Source organism: Arachis hypogaea, chromosome 16, assembly GCF_003086295.3.
Source record: "Arachis hypogaea cultivar Tifrunner chromosome 16, arahy.Tifrunner.gnm2.J5K5, whole genome shotgun sequence".
In the NCBI taxonomy this organism is placed as follows: domain Eukaryota; kingdom Viridiplantae; phylum Streptophyta; class Magnoliopsida; order Fabales; family Fabaceae; genus Arachis; species Arachis hypogaea.
Genome location: NC_092051.1, coordinates 95476248 through 95498284, shown reverse-complemented (window position 1 = coordinate 95498284; position 22037 = coordinate 95476248). Strand labels below are relative to the sequence as shown.

General features: G+C 42.1%; 1 non-coding gene across 1 annotated transcript; it reads left to right on the top strand.

Annotated features, from left to right (window-relative positions):
* Positions 1 to 1739: 1739 nt before the first annotated feature.
* Positions 1740 to 1846, top strand: LOC112761454 (small nucleolar RNA R71). Its single transcript, XR_003181849.1, has one exon. It is a non-coding gene; the product is annotated as a small nucleolar RNA R71 (small nucleolar RNA).
* The last annotated feature ends 20191 nt before the right edge of the window (positions 1847 to 22037 follow it).

Here is a 22037-nt window from a genome sequence, read left to right as displayed (position 1 = left end):
TATCAATTAAGGGGATCTCAGAATGAACTGGCTGTGCTTCAATGCTTGTCTCCTCCTTCAGTGTCTCATGATCATTTGTGCTTAGTTTCTTGTCCTCTTGATCTGTTTCTTGTGAGAGTTTGAAAACATTGAATCTGAGTCGTTCATCATGGATTCTCAATATTAGCTCCCCTTTCTCTACATCGATAAGTGCTCTGGCCGTAGCTAGGAATGGTCTTCCCAATATGATTGTGTGAGTGTGACTCTCTTCCATATCCAGGATGACAAAGTCTGTTGGGAGAAAGTATTTCCCAACCTTTAGCAACACATTTTCCACCACTCCTATTGCTTGCTTTTGAGTTTTGTCAGCCAGTCTGATGATTACATCTGTGGGCATTATCTCATTGATCTGCAGCCTCTTCACCAGGGATAAGGGCAGTAAGTTGATGCTGGCCCCCAAATCACATAGTGCTCTATCGAACATAGTTTCACCTATGGCACAAGGGATGTGAAAACTCCCTGGGTCTCTTCTTTTTGTAGGCAACTCAGGTTGAATAAGGGCACTACATCCCTTGTTCATCACTATAGTCTGGCCTCCTTTGAGTGAGCTTTTTCTGGGAAGAAGTTCCTTCATATATTTGATGAATGCAGGTATTTGTTGAATTGCCTTGATGAATGGTATGTTTACATGCAGGGATGCAAACAAGTCTAGGAACCTTGAGTATATTCTCTTTCCCACAGCACCATTGAGCAGTTGAGGGAAGGGTGCATAGAGCTTCAGCAGCTCTTGTTATGAGATTTCTGGTTCTTGGTGATCTCTATCCCCCTCCTTTGTTAAGTTGTCTTCAGGTTGTTCGAAAAGTTTGCCTTGCTTGTCTTCAGTCTCTTGATCACTTGTAGTGACCATTTTGCAATCTTCCCATCTTACTTTCTTTGCTTCTCCTTTGGGATTTTTCTCCGTGTTACTTGGGAAGCTATCAGTAGGTTTGGGAATCTTCTCAGCTAAATATCCCACCTGGAATTCCAGCTTCCTAATGGTCTCTCCCTGGTTCTTGATATTGGCTCGCACCTCCTCTTTGAACACCTTATTTTCTTGAATCTCTTGGCATATTCCTTCAAGTAAGGCTTCAATCTTAAAGATCTTTTCATCAATTGATGAGTGATTCGGAGCAGATGTGCTGTTTTGGTTTTGATAAGCGTGTGGAGAAGTGTTGTTGTGGGGGTGTTGAGATGTCCTCTGCGTGAATTGCTGGTGAGCTGCATTGTTGTTGGAGTTGTAACGTCTCTGGTCTTGGTTTTGATCTTGCTCACTTCCCCACCCAAAGTTTGGGTGGTTTCTCCACCCAGGGTTGTAGGTCTTGGAGTATGGATCATAGTTTTTCCTTGGTGAATTCCCAATGTAGTTGGCTTGCTCCTGACTACCCTCTGCTTCTTCATTCACTCCTTCTTGGGTTGTTGATGAAGTTGAGATTGCTGCTACTTGGTTCCTCTCCATCTTCTTGGTGAGGTCAGCCAGCTGCTGGGTAATGAGCTTGTTTTGGGCCAACAGAGCATCTACATTGTTCAGCTCCATTACTCCTCTTGTGTTCCCTCTTTCGGAAGCATAGAAGTAGTCGTTCTCTGCTACTGTTTCAATAACATCTATGGCTTCCTTAATAGTCTTCTTCTTGTTCAAAGATCCTCCGGATGAATGGTCTACGGCCTTCTTTGACTCATAAGAGAGCCCTTCATAGAAAATGTGCAGCTGCACCCATTCGTTGAACATATCTGGTGGGCACCTCCTTGTTAGGTCTTTAAACCTCTCCCATGCTTCATATAGAGTCTCACCATCTTGTTGCCTGAAAGTTTGGACCTCAACTCTCAGCCTATTGATTCGTTGAGGAGGGTAAAATCTTGCTAAGAATTTGTTCACCACGTCTTCCTAAGTTGTCAAGCTTTCCCTTGGAAAAGATTCCAGCCACTTGGCTGCTTTGTCCCTAAGTGAGAATGGAAATAAGAGCAGTCTATAAGCGTCAGGATGAACACCATTAAACTTCACTATGTCACATATTCTCAGGAAAGTGGTCAAATGTTGATTGGGGTCTTCTTGAACACCTCCTCCAAACGAACAGTTGTTCTGAACAAGGGTGATGAGCTGTGGTTTAAGTTCAAAGTTGTTGGCATGGATTCTTGGCTTTTGGATGCTACTTCCACAATTGCCTGGGTTTGGATTGATGTAAGAGCCCAAAACTCTTCTATCCTCCCCAGCATGATTTGCTCTACCTCCTCCCCCATGGTTGTGATCCTCTTCTTCATGATGGTTTTCCATGTTGTCTTCCATGTTTGGTTCAAAGAATTCCTCTTCTTCCTCAGCACCAACCACTTTCTTTCCTCTTGTCTCCCTCCTTAATCTAAGGAAGGTCCTCTCAAGTTCAGAATCGAAGGAAGTTGAAGCTCCGCTTCTTCTCCCTGTCATACAACCATCAAGTGCAAGCAAGAAAAGATAGGTGCAGAAAGTATTTTTGTCAGAATTACTGTTAGTTGTGGGTGATGCAATATATCAAACAGTTAGTGGGTTAGCAAACAGAATTGAAAATAACAAAGAAAAACAAAAGAGTAGAGGGGGAAGGGAAGAAGTTTAACTAAAACAGAAAGTAAATCACTCAAACAAAAAATGAAATTCACAAAATAAAAATGCTCAATCTAGTGATCTTCCAATTTAATCATTGTTGATGCACAATCAATCCCCGGCAACGGCGCCATAAACTTGATGCGGGTGGAAACTTGTCTCTCAACAAATTCCCCTTCGGCAAGTGTACCGAATTTGTTGTCAAGTAAAAACTCACAATAGAGTGAGGTCGAATCCCACAGGGATTGATTGATCAAGCAACTTTAATTAGAAGAATGTTCTAGTTGAGCGAATCCAGAATTTGGGTTGAGAGTTGCAGAAAATAAAATAGCGGGAATGTAAATAACAGAAAAGTAAATGCTGGAATTAAAGGACTGGAAGTAAATGACTGAAAATAAATTGCAGAATTGTAAATGGGAATGGGGGATTTGCTCATAAAAGTAAATGGCAGAAATTAAAGAGAATGGGTAAGATCAGAGATAGGGAGTTCATTGGGCTTAGGAGATGTTGCAATTCTCCGGATCAAGTTCATTTTCATCTCTTCCTCAATCAATGCACTCATTGATCTCCTTGGCAATCTTAATTGATTGAATTACAATTTCTTGCAATTCAATCTCTCAAATCTTGATCAATAGCCAATTCCTTGGTCAATTACTCATGAGAAGAGATGAAGTATGGTCACTGATTATACCACATGCATTTCTCAAATCAAGTATTGAGAGGGTTATAGTCACATACCCATCTATATATACTACTTTTCAGAACTCCTTTCAACAATTCAAAGCTACTCCTATATATACTACTTCTCTCAGCTTCTAGTTGGCTCTTCAAGTCTTGGGCCTTTGGATCTTGAGTTTGAAGCAGTTCTCTTCTTCATTTGGGCTTGGCTTTACTTGCAGAGAGAAAATGTGAAGTGGGCAGAGACTTTAGCTCAGGACGTTAGGGGTGTTAACGTTTAGTGAAAATATAAGTTCGAGAACGTTAGTGACAATCAACTTTCTCACTAACGTTACTAAGTAAAAGCCACGTTAACTTCATCGTTAGTGGCATAAACGTTGCCACTAAAGTTACCTCTAAGTCCTTCGCACACATTATTGAGACTTAACATTTCCAATAACTTTGAAAATCCCCCTTTGTTCCCACGTTAGAGCCCACGTTAACTTAGTTAACGTGGCTCTTTAACGTGGGCTTGCCATCCTTCGAGAACGTTAGTGACACTCAACATTGTCACTAACGTTCCAAGGTGCCCCTATGTCTCACGTTAGAGTCCACGTTAACTAGGTTAACGTGGCTTCTAACGTGGCCATGCTTAGCCATCCCCAACGTTAGTGACAATATTGAGTGTCACTAATGTTGGCCATTCTTTCACTCATCAACGTTAGCTTCCACGTTAACTAAGTTAACGTGGCTCCTTGGGGGGTTGTGTGGTTGCTTCCAACGTTAGTGACAATGTTGGGTGTCACTAACGTTGTCGACCATGCTTGTTTCTTACGTTAGCTCCCACGTTAACCAAGTTAACGTGGGAGTTAACGTGGTATGTTTCTCCTTAGGCCAACGTTAGTGACAATGTTGAATGTCACTAACGTTGGCGTTTCTCCCCCTTTCTAACGTTAGAGGCCACGTTAACTAAGTTAACGTGGACTCTAACGTGGCCACTTATGAGCATTTGCCAACGTTAGTGACAATGTTAAGTGTCACTAACGTTGGCTCAACTTCCCTTCTCCACGTTAGAGTTCACGTTAACTTAGTTAACGTGACTCTTAACGTGATCAATGATGGCTTTGAGAGCGTTATTGGCAATCACTTTTCTCATTAACTTTGCAAGTTACCTCCCATTCCTTGCTTCCTTTGGTCCTGAAATCAAGCAATAGAGCGCATCAAAGTTCTAGTCTAAGTCATGGGCAATGCAACATACAATTTGTCACTAAACTTATGCAAAATTCTCATGAAATAATGTAAAATGCACAATGTATGCTTGAATCAAGGTGTAAGTGAATATCTACCCAAAACTAGCTTATTTCCTAAGGAAATGCATGAAACTAACCTAAAAACAGTAAAGAAAAGGTCAGTGAAACTGGCCAAGATGCCCTGGCATCAAGATCAAGACCAAGGCAGATTTAATAGCAAAGTTTGGGATCCTAAAAAATATTCTGACATTCATCACCCCAGGAGCCTGAGGTCCTGTTTGAAGCTACTCAAAAGCTTCACATGCCTAGTTTGGCATCCTGGAGGCTGTTGGCATTCCAAACATTGGTGGAGATTTCTAGATGAATTTAAGCATAAGCCGCCATAACAGGAAGCTCATCTAATGTCCAACATAAGGACTTTAACTAAAAGTGCTAGGTGGGAGACAACCCACCATGGTATGATCATTCATGTTTCCATTTTATTTCGTTTTGTTTATTTTTATATTGTTTTATTTTTATTGAACCTGGATGCTATTCATAAACATTTGCATTTAGCATTGCATACTGCATAATTGCATACCTACATAAAAAAAAAAGAGGAGGGAAAAGAAGGCTTGCGACGCGATCGCATCACTAAAGCGTTCGCGTCAGTTGCGAGAAACAACCGCCACGCGTCTGTGTCATTCACATGGCCGCGTGACCTGGAAATCGAAGTAAAAATCTAACGCCCAGAATTCTGCGCTGGAATCGTGTGGCTGTCGTGTGTTTAGCACAAAACGGCCCACGTATTCGCGTCCATCACGCAAACGTGTCACTTGCACAAAACCTATCCCACGCGAAAGCGTGAGCAACGTGTTCGCATCGCGTGGATTGCACAACACCCCAAAGGAGACAGAGAGTTACGCTGAAATGATGCTGGAATTGTGCGTTTAGCACAATTTCCTGCGACGCGGTCGCATACCTCACGCGACCGCGTCATTCATCCTTCTACCCATTCCATGCGATCGCGTCACTCACGCGATCGCATCAACCCTTATCCACCCTAGCCACGCGACCGCGTGCCCTACGCAATCGCGTGGATTCAAATTTATTAACCCCCAGTGACGCGAAACCCTACCCCGTCGCGCCCCCCCATTCCTCTTCTTCTCTCTTTCTTCTCTGTAACCCTCCCCTGCACCCATCACCACCACCCCAACCACCCCCACCGGCCGCACCACCGTCGACCACCCGACCACGACCGCAACGCCACCCCCCCTTCTTCCTTCCATCTCTTTCTTCTCTTTCTCTTCTCTTCTTCCCTCCACCACCGCTGCCCCCACCGCGGCCAGCCACCACCACCGCGCCCTCACCGCTGCACCTCCCACCAACACCCGACCTCCCCACACTTAGCAGTTTATGTTTAAATTTAGGCTAGTTAGAGATGTATGTTGTAGTGGATTCTAGGTGGTTAGGTAGCTAGGATGTGGTTAGTAGATTTAGGCCTGATTAATTGCGCTATTCTTGATACTTGTTTTATAATTTTCGCAATTCTGCTGTTGCTGTGATCTAAGTATTATTCATATGATGTTCTTACTGTTCATGCTGCTATTGCGACTGCTCTTTCATGTTCATATTATCTATCTCTATTTGCAGTTTATTTTAATTTATATGAACTATTCTGCTGCTGTTTATTTTCCGGGAACATCTAATTTTAGCCGGAATGCTGTCCAATTTTCTGTAAATTGTTTTGATTCTCATTCATGTATTGGTTTTGGAATTTTTAATTTTGCTGTCCTTAGCTTTCACCAAACCAATTCATGAATACACGGGCCAGCATTCTTATTCCTTTTGTTTTCCCGGTTAATAAATCACATTATTGATGATTTGATTTCAAATTTTCGTTATTGGTATATCTATATGAATCATCAGCAACTTGATTTTCTTGCTTGAATATGAGTTGTCTGTTGCTTCAAATTGTGAAATTCTTGTTACTTAGAAACCAATCATCATGCCACTTACTCTGACTTTCTTTTTACTAACTCACTGATTTTTGCTTCCTAACTTCTTTTTCAATTTAAAACCACTTTTAACTTTCTAACCACCCCCTCTACTTTTTGACTAACTCCTTACTTTTACTTTTTAACTTAAGGCATGATTATGGTTTTTCCTAATTAACATGAATTCTATTTATATTACATTTTGGATTGAACTTTCTCATCTCAGTTTTTTTTTTAACTCCAAAACACTCTAAAATGCATAATTATTCAACTCATTTTATTATTCTACTGCTCCTTTGCCACTTTGTGCTTATCTTGTTCTTTGCCTACTTGTTTTCTTGCTTTTATTATATTCTAGATTTCTATTTTTCAGGATGTCTGACACTCAAAGAAAAGGAAAAGGAAAGGCAACAACTGGCAAACAGAAAAGAAGTGAATCCTCTATGTCTCTCCTGGAGCTTATATATTATGATGACTCCTGGCGGGAGAAGCACTTTACCCCGCAGGAGAAGGCTGACCAGCTCCTCCCTGCCACTGATCCAATTAAGTTTGCAAACCGATACTGTGAGCTGAAGTATCCAGTATTTGCTACCTCCAGAAATCTGTACCTGGAGCGGACTTTGAAAATTCCAGAAGAACTACAGTAGTACACCTCCGATCAGATCAAACAAAGAGGCTGGTTCTTCTTGGAGAGAAATTTGACTGAGGTCAATGCTTCCTGGGTAAGAGAGTTTTACTGCAATTATTTCAAGACTTCCCTGGACGCAGTGCACCTCAGAGGGAAACAGATACTGGTCACTGAAGAGGCCATTGAGGATATTCTGCGCCTTCAGCCTAAGTCAGATCAGCCTGACGGTTACCAAAAGGCTGAAGAGGACATGCACTTTCTGAGCTTTGACTGGGACGCTGTCAAGGAGAGGATAGCCCTTGACCCTACTGTCCCATGGGTCATGGGTAAGAACACCACCATGCCTAAAGGAATCAAGCGGATATACCTGAATGATGAGGCTCGGCTCTGGCACCAGATCCTGAGTAACTTCATTATGCCAAGCACTCATGAGACGGAGCTGCCTACTGCTATGATTACCCTCCTCTGGTGTGTGATGGAGGGTAAGGACCTGTATCTGCCACGTTTCATCTGGCACTATATGGCCAGGGTCCATGTCAGAGGCACCCTCCCTTTCTCTTACATGGTCACCCAGCTAGGCCATCGAGTTGACGTGCCTTGGGAGGATGCTGATGAGAAGCCACCTGCTGCGGACTGTAAGAAGGTCATTCCTCACAGCAGAAACTTTCTGGCTTTAGGCTACAGACCTCCATTCCTTATTGCTTCTGATGAGACAGCCACACCTTCAGCTGCCCCCTCTTCTTCCACTGCTGCACCTGCCCCACCCATTGCATCTCCAGCTGCTCCTGAGCCTATTTACCATTTGGTGCATCGACTCTTCGCCCAGTTGGATCGTATGGAGCGCCGCAACAAGCGACGCTATGAGCACGTCAAGTTGATGATCCGTTCCGGCGGTGACATCCCCTCCGAGCCTGACACCCCTTCTAATACATCTGAGGTGGAGGAGGACGCTCACGAGGAGGAGACCCCCACCCAGGCTGCCCAGGCAGGACCGGAGCAGGCTGCGCCACAGTAGGGGGAGCCACACCTGATACAGACCGCAGATCCAGAGATTCCTATCCAGTCAGAGCTTCCTCTACAGCAAACAGATCCTCCCACGCTCATCCAGTCTGCAGATCCTCAGGCCACCACCGAGACTCTAGTAGCCCATCCTTCCAGTGATGACACTCTTTCACACTCAGCTTGAGTGAGCATCGAGGACGATGCTTTATTTTAAGTGTGGGGAGGTCGCCATCTCTGGCATATTTTTTGGTGAACCACTACAGACTCTTTTACTTTATTTTGGTTACTTTTCTGTATTTTTATCTTTATTTTTATTTTTTATCTTTCAGTACTTATACATTGTTCTTTTCATGTGTTTTTACTCTACTTTCTGCATTTTGCACTTTAGTTTATACCATTAGCCAGTTAGTTTAGTTGCAATTTCAACTTATTAGAATATGTGGATTAATTAGTATAGTTTACCCTTTAGCATGTGATAGTTGGTTTAAATTGAAAATAAAAAGGAAGTAAACTAGAGACTTTAACAGAATAAAAACAATCCACACACCTTGTATATAGAACATAACATGTTAGTTAGTTAACAACATTTCATCAAGGAGGAACACTAAAACTTTAAAGCCACCCAAAATAAATTTTACATTGAGAATAATGGGAACTCTTAATTTCTACTTTCATGACATGTATAACTGATATATGATTTTTTGAGCTAGAGAACACACAGCCTGTGAGTTTTGATCTTAATTGTATGGTTACATTCAAACCATAATTTTTATTCCTGTGTGTTTCGCCCTTCTTTTTATTCTGATGTTCTTTGCTTTGTTTTAATCTATATGTCCAATTATAGAGTATAGATACATACTAAGAGATGATTGAGGCCATTACTTGTTTAGCTCACTTATCCCAAATAAGCCTACCTTTTACATCACCCTTGTTAGCCCCCTTGAGCTTTTGAACCCCTCTTGTTATATAAACCACATTACTAGCCTTAAGCAGAAAAACAAAATAAAAATTTCAAGTTGAATCCTTGGTTAGCTTAAGATAGAAATTGTGTATTATTTAAGTGTGGGGAACTTTATGGGAACATGGATGATAGAAACAAAGGTAGGAAGTTAAAAAGAATAAAAGTACTCAAAATAAAATTTTGGGAAGCATGCTCATGTGAAATCAATTGAATTACCATGTGCATTAAAAAAATTTATTTAAATAAAAGGGATACAAAAACTCCCCAATTGCAAAATAAAAAGAATCAATGCACATGGGATAAAAATTTAAGTTAATGAGCTTGCAATACAAAGTGAGAAAAATCTGGGCAAATAGGTTAAGAAGCTTCAAATTACAAAATATGTATGTTAGGTGAGATCTTAGACTAATCAAGGATTCACTTATTAGCTCACTTAGCCTTATACATATACCCTTACCTTTACCTTGGCCCCATTACAACCTTGAAAAAGACCTCATAATTTTTGTATGTCTGTATTCTATAATTGTTGATTGGTTAGATGAAGAACAAAGCTGTAGAAAGTAAGGATAAAAAGAATAATAGAGTGATTAACCCAATAAATATTGAGTGACTAGAGAGTAAACACAAAATCCAGTGAGGGTTCAATAGCTCATCACCATATATCTCTGCTTAAATTGTTAAGTGTCTTGCAAGTTTGAAAAATATTTTTACCCATCTCAATTGTAAAAGTGCTTTGACATTATCCAGGGTTTGGCTATGCATATATAATTCCTTGAGAATGTGAATTAATTTAACTACATGTAAGTTTTATATACAAGTGAATAAAAATTAGAATTGCATGATTCATTTAGGTAGTTGCATTTAGATAGATTGCATTGCATGAGATTCCACCACTTTAACCTTACCTTACTCTTTATCTTGGACTTAGCATGAGGACATGCTATTGTTTAAGTGTGGGGAGGTTGATAAACCCATGTTTTATGATATATATTGTGCTCAATTCAAGAGATTTATTCAATCCTTCACCCACTTATTCATGAAAATTGCATGGTTTTACTTTCCCTTCCTTATTATGTGATATATGTGAAATACATGTTTCTTATGCTTTAAATTTATTTATTTTAATTACCCTTTAGTACCATTCGATGCCGTGATTTGTGTGTTGAGTAGTTTCAGATCTTCTAAGGCAGGAATGACTTAAAGGATGGAAAGGAAACATACAAAAATGGAAGAAAAGCACAAAATAGAGTTTTTGAAGAAGCTGGCAGCGATGCGGATGCATGACCGAAGCGAACGCGTGACAAGGAAAACTCCAGATGACGCGACCGCGTGACAGACGCCACGCACCAGAAATTACAGAAAACGCTCCCAGCGATTTCTGAAGCCCTTTTTGGCCCATATCCAAGTCCAGAAAGAACAGATTGGAGGTTATAAAGTGGGGAAATGCATCCATATGGAGGGAGATCTCCAATTACTCGCTTTTGATAGTTTAGATGTAGTTTTTAGAGGGAGAGGTTCTCTCCTCTCTCTTAGGTTTTAGGATTAGGATTAGGATTTCTCTTAGGTTTCTCCTCTCTCAATGTTTCTCTTATTTATTTTCTACTTTTATTATATACCTTTGATTATCATTTATCATTTCAATTTAGCTTATGCTACATTCATGTTATGATTTTCTTAATTAATATTATTTGAGGTATTTCAGTTCATAATTGTCTTATTCTATTTATGAATGCTTTTAATTTAATTTAGATATTTTCTTCCTTTTGGCTTTGGTTAAGTAATTGGTAACACTTGAGTTGTCAAACTCAGCAGTGGTTGAAATTGGCAGATTCCTAATTAATCTAGATCGCTCTAAAGCTAGTCTTCCCACAGGGATTGACTAGGACTTGAGGATCAATCTAATTAGTCCACTTGACTTAACTAAGTGGAATTAAAATCCAATTCTCATCACACCTGATAAGGATAACTAGGATAGAAATTCCAAACTCCCATACCTTGCCAAAAGTTTATTTTACAGTCATTTATTTATTTTATTGTCATTTAAATTACTCGTTCCTTACCTTCAAAACCCCAATTTATAAAACTCATAACCAATAATAAGGACATACTTCCCTGCAGTTCCTTGAGAAGATGACCCGAGGTTTAAATACTTCGATTATCAATTTAAAAGGGGTTTGTTACTTGTGACAACCAAAACATTTGTACGAAAGGATTTTCCGTTGGTTTAGAAACTATACTTACAACGCGATTACTTTTATTCTTTACCGATAGAAAATTTCGTTCGTCAAGCACCCAAGTATAACTCATACTCTGATTCTACTAAAAACCTGCTCAATACCCTTGCTAACTTAAGCATCGGAGTCCCTTGCAAGTACCACCACCTTCCGGTGATGAAGGATCAGCAGCGCATCCAGTCCAACAAGTCAGATACGACAGCTCCGGCCGCCATCCACAAGCCGGACACGTCATCTCCGACCAGTACAGAGGATCTCGTCCGAGATCGACCTACAGTTTCAGGTAACCCTCGGAACATTGGTGCCGTTGCCGGGGTCCTGGAAGTCATCCCATCACCATGGCGGACGACCATGACAACGACCACGATTCAGATCTAGAAGATAGAACACCGCACAAAAACGCGAACACTACACTAAAAGATACCCCGGAATCTAACAAGGACAAAAACTCATCAAATCCGGGAGTATTAAAAGCGCTTCAAGACCGTTTAAAGCAACTTGAAAAAGAAATCCAGCATCAACGAGAAGTTGGGAAGGATCTACAAAAAGAGGTAAGGCGACGCTGAGAGTTAGAAGATAAACTTCTAAAACTCGAAGCCGATCTCAAAACCAAAGCTACTGGTCCACTTCTGAGGACAACTCTCGCAAGGGTCAAGATCCATTCACTAGGGAGATCATGAAGACCAAAATTCCTAAGGACCTCAAACTTCCGGATATGGCGTTGTACGATGGCACTACAAATCCCAACCATCACCTCAGCAATTTCAGAAGTAGGATGTACCTCACCGACGCCTCAGATGCATTTCGCTGTAAAGCGTTTCCAACAACTCTTACAAAGACAGCAATTAGATGGTTCGACAATTTACCTCCGAGGTCCATCTCAAGCTTTGACGACTTAGCCAAAAAATTCCTGGCCAGATTCTCTATCCAAAAGGATAAGGCTAAGCACGCCCCCAGTCTATTAGAAATCAAGCAAGGAGATCAGAAAAGTCTTCGCAACTACATGGAAAGATTCAATAAAATATGCCTAGACATACAAAGCCTACCAACAGAGGCCGCCATCATGGGCCTCATCAATGGCCTATGAGAGGGATCTTTTAGCCAATCCATATCAAAGAAATACCCCACATCTCTGAATAAAGTGCAAGAACGAGAGGAGAAATACATCAACATGGAGGAAAATTCTCGACTAGGAGAGACCTCAAAATCCGGATTCACCTATCCCCCCCCCCCCCCCGGGACAAGGATAAAGAGTCCAAAAAGAAGGAAGATCGACATGGGAAAAATTAAAAAATATCATAATTATACCCCTCTTCGGGTGTCCCTTGTGGATATCTACAAAGAAGTCTGTCACACAGAAAAAATACCCCCAGCTCGACCTCTCAAAGGCAAAAAAAGAGGAGGAAATTGGACCGAATATTGTGAATACCATCGAGTCCGTGGGCATTCCACCAATGAATGTTTTGACTTAAAAAATGTCATAGAAAAATTAGTAAGAGAGGAAAAACTAGATCGGTATCTGGCCACCCGGGATGATGAGCAAAGAAAAAAGAAAAGGGACGAGGATGTTGGACGAACCGAGCAATCACCTCGTACACCAGAAAGACATGTTCATATGATACACAGAGGATTTGCAGGAGGGAAAATCTCCAAATCATCTCGAAAAAGATATCCCAAAGAAGTATATCATATCGAGGGAAAGAAGGAAGCACCCGACATCCCGACAATTACGTTTACCAAAGAAGATGCATCAGGTATCATCTCGGGACACGACGATCCCATGGTCATCACCATTATACTGGCAAATGCAAATCTTCACCGCACACTGATAGACCAAGGGAGCTCCGCCGACATCTTATTCAAAACTGCCTTCAACAAGCTCGGCTTAGAAGAAAAAGAGCTTAGAGCGTATCCAAACAGCTTGTTCGGACTGGGAGACACCCCAATGCAACCACTGGGATACATCTCACCACGCACAACCTTCGGAAAAGGAAACCAATCCAAAACACTCAAAATAGACTACATTGTGGTCGACATAAGTTCAGCCTATAATGCCTTAATAGGTCGGACAACATTAAATCAACTCGGCGCAATAGTCTCAACTCCACATCTATGCATGAAATTCCCAACTGCAGGAGGGATAGCTATAATAAAAGCATATCAAAAGATGGCGCGCCGTTGTTACAACGAAAGTCTAAACCTCATAGGTAGAGGAGAAGAATTCCACACAATTGAACTTGGTGGAGTTCAGAGGCGAGAAGAACTCCGTCCACAACCTGAAGGTGAAGTAGAGAAAGTCCAGATCGGAGACATCCCGGACAAAACAACCAATATTGGAACGATTCTAAGAGGAGACATAAAAGAATCACTTGTACAGTTCTTACGAGATAACGTCGATCTCTTTGCATTAAAAGCTACAGACATGCCAGGCATAGACCCCAAACTAATGTGCCACAAGTTGGCGGTCTACCCAAGATCTCGGCCAGTACAGCAGAGACGAAGAAAACTCGGGCCAGAACGATCCCAAGCTGTGGAAGAGCAGGTACAAGCCCTACTGGAGACAAGATTCATAAGAGAAGTCAAGTACCCACTATGGCTAACTAACGTCGTCTTGGTGAAAAAGTCAAATGGGAAGTGGCGAATGTGCACTGACTACACTAATCTCAACAAAGCCTGCCTAAAAGATCCTTATCCACTCCCAAGTATCGACGCTCTGGTGGATGCCTCATCCGGATATAAATACCTCTCATTTATGGATGCATATTTCGGATACAATCAAATCCCAATGTATCCACCTAATCAAGAAAAAACCTCGTTTCTAACACCAAAAGCAAACTACTGCTACATCGTAATGCCTTTTGGTCTTAAAAATGTGGGAGCTACTTATCAAAGGTTAATGAATAAAGTCTTTTCAGATCATATCGGAAAGATCATGGAGGTCTATGTGGACGACATGTTGATAAAGACACAAAGCGAAGAGACATTATTGTCTGACCTGGCCCAAGTGTTCGACATTATAAGAAAGCATAGCATACGACTCAATCCTACAAAATGCACCTTTGCAGTAGAAGCTGGCAAATTCTTGGGTTTTATGCTCACACAAAGAGGAATCGAGGCAAATCCGGATAAATGCCAAGCCATACTCGACATGAAGAGCCCAACTTGTGTCAAAGAGGTATAACAACTCAACGGGAGGTTGGCAGCCCTGTCCAGATTTCTAGCGGGATCAGCAATAAGGTCTCTCCCCTTCTATGCCACTCTAAGAAAGGGAAAGAAGTTTGAATGGACAACGGAGTGCGAGCAAGCCTTCCAAGATTTCAAAATATTCCTGGGGAAACCGCCTATCCTAACTCGACCACGAGAGGGAGAGCCACTCATATTATACTTCGCAGTAGGAAGTCAGGCAGTAGCCTCAGCACTAGTCCGAGAGGACGACAAGGGGCAACAACCTGTATACTTCATCAGTAAAGCACTACAAGGGTCCGAGCTGAACTACCAAAAAATAGAGAAATTTGCCTATGTTCTCATACTAACATCTTGACGACTTTGCCCGTACTTCCAAGCTCACACTATTAAGGTTCGGACCAACCCGCCCATAAAATGGATATTGTAGAAAACAAATCTAGCAGGCAGAATCTTGCAATGGACAGTCAAGTTGTCTGAGTTCGACCTTCAATACGAAGCTCAGATAGCCATCAAATCACAATACTTAGCCGACTTCATTGCAGAATTTACAGACATTCCAGAAACCCCCACAGAATGGAATTTCTATGTGGACGGTTCCTCAAATAAAACTGGAAGCGGCGCAGGTGTGATAATTGAAAGCAACCAAGGAACCCAAATTGAACTTTCCCTCAAATTCGGGTTCCCTGCTTCAAACAACCAGGCGAAATATGAAGCACTATTAGCTGGTTTGAAGCTGGCTAAAGAGGTCGGGGCTCAAAGGCTCATTATCTTCAGCGACTCACAGGTGGTCACTTTACAAATAACGGGGAGCTACCAAGCTAAGGATCCCACTATGAAAAAGTACCTGGGTAAAACTAGGGAACAGCTTGGACAACTTCGGGAATATGAGATCCACCACATACCCCGTGAACAGAATGCCCGAGCTAACACACTCTCAAAGCTAGCCAGCACCAAACCAGGGGGCAACAATAGGAGCCTCATCCAAGAAATATTGCAGAGTCCATCCATCTCGGAAGAAGAAAAAGTCCTAGCCATAACAGGTCAAGATCAAGGATGGATGACCCCATAATTAACTACCTCAAAACAGAAACACTCTCCACAGATGAAAAGGAGGCAAAGAGGTTAAAGTGAGAGGCACAACACTACACTATCATAAATAATACTCTATACAAAAGAGGGATTTCAATGCCATTGTTAAAATGTGTGCCAACTTCCAATACAAAGGAAGTTTTAGAAGAAATACACAGTGGCATTTGTGGCAACCATCTCGGAGCATAAGCACTTACCAAAAAAGTACTCCGGGCAGGATTTTATTGGCCAACTCTACAAAAGGAGGCCACAGAATTTGTAAAGACATATCTACCATGTCAGAAACATGCCAACTTTCACATCGCCCTGCCAGAGGAACTCATCAGCGTAACCTCACCATGGCCATTTACAAAATGGGGACTCGACCTTCTCGGACCCTTCCCTCAGGGATCGGGACAAGTTAAATTCCTCATAGTAGGGGTAGACTACTTTACAAAGTGAATCGAGGCAGAACCCCTAGCTAATGCCACTGCTCAAAAAAGTCGAAAATTCCTATATAGAAACATTGTCACAAGGTTCGGGGTCCCATACTCCATCACCACAGATAATGGCACCCAATTCACAGATGCAGGCTTCAAAAAGTTAGTGGCCGACTTGAATATAAAACACCAATTTACTTCCGTAGAACATCCCCAAGCTAACGGACAAGCTGAAGCCGCCAACAAAGTGGTATTGGCTGGGCTAAAACGAAGATTATAGGACGCAAAGGGAGCCTGGGCTGAAGAGCTCCCACAAGTCCTATGGGCATATTGAACAACGCCACATTCTACCACAAAGGAATCACCCTTCCGGTTAGCTTACGAAATGGAGGCAATGATCCCAGTAGAGATCGAAGAAGGGTCGCCTAGAGTGGTCCATTACAATGAAGAGGCTAACTCCCAACTTTAAAGGGAAGAGCTCGACCTACTTCCTGAAATCCAAGAAAGAGCTCGGATCAGGGAAGAAGCACTAAAACGTCGAATGGCTTCCAAATATAATCAAAAGGCAGTGCCACGAGGTTTCGCTGAGAATGATCTCATCCTAATCTGAAATGATATCGGAACAACTCGACCTGGAGAAGGAAAGCTGGCAGCAAACTGGAAAGGACCCTACCGAGTCATAGAAGTACTTGGGAAGGGATACTACAGACTGTCCGAACTCGAGGGCCGAGAGCTTCCCAGATCATGGCACGCCTGCAATCTAAGAAGGTACTATAGCTAGGGATGGTAAAGGATCTCGGCATAGGATGCACTCTTTTTCCTGAAAAGGTTTTTTAATGAGGCACCAAGTTGAGATCCACAAATTATCTGACTTAAAAGGATAAAAACTCTGCATGTACATATTTGCATTTTCTTTTAAATAAAATATATTAAATGTTCTACAAGTTCTCAAGATGCATTAATATGAAAAATTCATCGCCCGATTATAAAGCAACAGATCGGCAGAAAGTGAAAAACAAATTCACTGCGCGATCACGATAAAGACCAACAGAGATGAAAATCAAATTCATCTAAAGGTCGACCAAATGAGGATTGAACCCAACTTCTACAAATCAGCAAAGATGAAAATGGAATAATGCAAGAAGTTATCGAAAGTGATCCGGAGAAAGGACCTGACGAGATCTTGATAAGATGGATTGCTAAATAATAACTTAAAGGCTGGCCGACGTTAAGAAGTTGGACCAGTCAACCAAAGTTATAAGTAAACCATGGAAAGAGGTTTGGCCAACCCTATAAAAGAGGATTACTATAACTTAGAAGGGCACGACATGATGAAGTCGGCCTAAAACCTAAAAGTTATAAAAAGTAATCCCTGAAAGAGACCTGAGTAAGGTCCAAAAAAGAGGATTACAAAAATAACTTAGAAGGGCTCGACATGACGAAGTCAGCCCAAAACATAAAGCTATAGAAGTAATCCCTGAAAGAGACCTGAACAAGGTCCAAGAAAGAGGATTACAAAAATAACTTAGAAGGGCTCGACATGACAAAGTCGGCCCAAAAACACGAAAGTTATAAAGGTAATCCCTGAAAGAGACCTGAACAAGGTCCAAGAAAGAGGATTACAAAAAAAACTTAGAAGGGCCCGACATGACAAAGTCGGCCCAAAAACATAAAGTTATAGAAGTAATCCCTGAAAGAGACCTGAACAAGGTCCAAGAAAGAGGATTACAAAAAATAACTTAAAAAGAGCCCGACATGACGAAGTCGGCCCAAAGACACAAAAGTTATAAAGATAATCCCTGAAAGAGGCCCGAACAAGGTCCAAGAAAGAGGATTATAAAAAATAACTTAAAAAGAGCCCGACATGATGAAGTCTGCGCAAAACAAGAGATCACAAAAGTAATCCCTGAAAAAGACCTAAACAAGGTCCAAAGAGGATCACTAACAACAATTCGGACAAAACCGACATGACGAAATCGGCCTCCCGAAAGACCTTAAGTGTTATACAAAGCAAAGGAACCAAGCCTATCCAAAGAGGTCGGACAATGAAAGGTTCCAGCATTCACAAAACCTAGAAAGGTGCCAAGCCGAGTGCAGACAGACATAATATAAAAGCATAAAGTTATAATAATAACAAGCTTCAGAGGCCACCAAAATCATCCCCAAAAGCTTGGAAACTACTTTGTTTTTCAAAATAAAGTTGCTAAACAAGCAACTAAAAGAGTGTCAACAGTTAGCTAACATCATTTACAAAATAAAGAGTATAAAAAAGCCCACAAGACGGGCTATCTACACAAAGCATTCGCATAATCAGGGAAGACCCGAAGGCTCCTCGGCAGCATGAGGTGAAGGAGGGCGAGTCTGAATAGGCACAGCATCCACAGTCCTATCATCTCGATTCAATATTTGACAGTCAGGATCTGACACGGGATGATCGACCTCAGTTGAAGGAGCGGAAGAAGTCGGCACTTCGGAGGTTTTGGCAGCAAGCACCGGGGGAGGTTCAACATCGTCGTCATCAGGGTCGTCAGGGACAATTTTGCCATCCTTTACAACATTGTCCAGAATGAAGAGAGTAAGGTCGACCTCGGGAGCAAGAACTCGAACTTGCTCCTTCAGGTTCTCATAAGCAGCATTTACGCTGCCTACAAGGTGACCCTGGAGCTCAGCATAATCAACCCAGGAAGACTCTAATTCCTCCCTGAGACGCATCACTTCCCTATAGGCCGTCACATAGCTATCCTTGTGCCTCAAAGTGGTATCCTCAGCCAACCTCACAGAAGCCACCAAGGCAACAGAACTAGTCTTTTCGGTCTCCAACTCCTTCTCCAATTTGGTCACTTTCACTTGGAGCTCCTCCTTTAAACCCTTCATATGGTCGAACTCTTGCTTAGCCTCCTCCATAAAAGCTTTGGTAGCATGAAGAGGGAGGTCTTGGGCAGTTCGGTACAGGGCAGCTCCCATATGCGCCATCTTGACGCTACTCCGAGTAATAAAATCCAAGTGGCGAAGGAGAGAGACATCGTCGGTAGGAATGGTACCATAAGGACCAATCTGCTAATCGACAAACTCAACTGCGTCAAAGTCAGGAGCATCAAGGTTGAAAGGCTCAATTATTTTTTATTTTTTATTCGGAGGAGCACCAGAAGTGGCAACAGAAACTTGAGGAGGATCAGCCAAACGAACCCGAGGAGTAGGGATTACCTTCCTCACCCCCGGCGAGTTCGGTATGGCCGGCTTCGACTGAACCTGAGATGATCCCTCACCGGCCGCCTTAGTTGAGATGTTTTGAGCTGCAGTAGCCTTTCTTGCCCTCTTAAAGGCCTTCATAGATTCCTTATTCTTAATCATCTCTGCAAACAAAACATCACAGTAGGAAACCAAGTTACAAATCTTTATAAAGAGCTCGTAAAGAAATAAACTCAACAAAACGAGGTAAGCCAAAATTAAACACTACCCAGCTCATCTCGAAGGAGTGAGGGGTCCCCTAAAAATTTTTTGGTATCAAGATAGGGAGGTTCCCCCCAATTCTCCTCCAACACAGTCACAAAGGCCTGCTCGACCTCGTCCAACATCTCCCAGGAATACCCCAAACAAACAAGCCACTAGAAAAAATCTCAAAAGGATCATCAATGAAATCATCAACATAGCGAAAGTCATCAAAAGGAGCAACCTTCTGGGCAAAGTAAAATGGGTTCATAAAATACCAGAAAAACATACAGCACAGCGACAAGCAAACACGACAACGCAAAAAGACTCAAGCTTTCCAAACATACATTCAAGCAAAACCAAAACTTTACCAAGAACCGAAGGCAAAACAAAAGAAAGAAAAGGAACGGCGAGATGAAGAAAAACCAAACCTGGACCAAGGGGGAAGCTTCGAAAGAGATTGAAGACGAAGAGACAGAATCACCTTTCAAAGAAAATAACCAGAGATCACCAAATGACGTTGCAATGCAAAAATTTGGGCAAAAACAGAAGGTGAGAGAATAAAGGAGGAAGTTACAAAGAAAGGTGAAGAAGAGAAACCGTTTTTTGTATGTAAAATTCAAAATAAAGAGCTAAGGGAAATGGAGCATTAAAAAGCAATTAATAAGGGTATTAAAACCTCGCCCGTTCCCAAGAACGGAGCACTAATACAAAAGGACACGCCTTGAGGAGAAAAACGTTCCACGTTCAAAAAAGGAAGATTCTACAAAGAAAGAAGTCAAAAAATGCTCGAGTTTGGCTTCACCCAAGAAGGATCGAAGTCCTAAAACTAAGGCTCGATCTCAAAAAAGAAAAAGACCGAGCTCGAGTAGGGGCACTGTTCACACCCTGGGTCGAGCTACCCGACCCGTGATGTTCAGTAACAAAGCGACCGACCTCTTTAGGTCAGACCATCCAACATCTTCTCAAAGAGATCGGCCAAATTGCCAGAAAAGCCCAGTAAAGGGCCCAGATAGAGGAACACGACCCAAATCCAAAGGCGGCCCAAGCCTACAGAGATAAGGGCGGTTCCCTTGGAGATAAGATGACCTCACTCTAAGATAAAGATAAGATAAGATAACTAACTTATCTTATCTAAAAAGGTCACTCCACACCATTATAAATACACTGGAGCACCCAGGTATAACTCATACTCTGATTCTACTAAAAACCTACTCAATACCCTTGCTAACTTAAGCATCGGAGTCCCTTGCAGGTACCACCACCCTCCGGTGATGAAGGATCAGCAGCGCATCCAGTCCAACAAGTCGGACACGACAGCTCCGGCCGCCACCCACCATCTGGACACGTCATCTTTGACCAGTACAGAGGATCTCGTCCGAGATCGACCTACAGTTTTAGGTAACCCTCGGAACAGTTACCATACTGAGAACCTCCGGTTCTCATTCTATACGTTGTTGTTGTTTTTCAGATGCAGGTCGCAACCCACCTTGGTGAGTTTCCTGGATAGTGACAGAAGCGGAGGATCCATATACCTTTTGAGTCCCTTGATTTATTTTGCTACACATCTCTCACTTTTGTATTTTGTTTAGCCTAGAGGCATGTATTGAGAGAACAAAACTTGTATAAGCTATTTTTACTGCCTTGTTTCATGTATGGTCTGTATATGGCTAGCCGGCTTAAACTCCGCGAGTAATGGCTAGATCCTTATGATATTATACTATGATATTTTGATATAAATTGTATCTATTTCTTGTGCTTTAAGTTAGTTGCTCTGTTTATACGTTTTGCACTTTTCATATCCTAACTTTGAGCTATATCCTTCATCGGGCTTCTAGATTATATTAATTCTTTCTATATATTATATGTATGAGCTTAGAACTGTCGTAATCTCTGATTATCCTTTGCTTTACGATGCGAGGTAAAGCTTAGGCAAATTAGGGTGTTACATTTAGTGGTATCAGAGCCGGAGCCTGGATCGATGTGCCAGCGAGGGCGCTGGGCTCCCTTAGGGGGTGGATTGTAAGGTCCCACATCGGTTGGTGAGGGGGGACGAAGCATGCCTTATAAGGGTGTGGATACCTCTCCCTAGTATGACGCATTTTGACGAATGAGTGTGGGGGGCTTCGGCTATCATCCCTATCGTCAAAGGCAAAACCGTGAGGCCTTGTGTGCCAAAGCGGACAATATCTTGCTAGCGGGTGGTCTGGGCTATTACAGCTACCTTCTCCTTCTTCTCCTCTCTTTTAAACACTGAACTAGTAGAACACAGCCCCTGTCTTTCTCATTCTTTCTCGTTCGCAGAACAAATCAAGCTCAAGCTCCTGTTCTCTTAGTCTCAGCTGAGCTCCAGCACGCCAGCGCTACATGTAGCAGCGTCGGTCCCCATCACCGCCGTGCCTCTCTCTCTCCTTTTATCCCCACTCAGTTCTGCCTCGTATATCTTCTCAGAGCCACAGCCATCATCTCCTCTAGTCAATGCTTCCAGGTTTTGGTTTCAAAATTCTTTTAATTTCTATTAAGTTCAATTAATTTTGTTTAGTTAGTTTGATTTTAGTAATTAGTTTAGTTAGATTTGTTTTCTGATTAGTGAATTTTTAGGTTTTGATTAGATTAGGT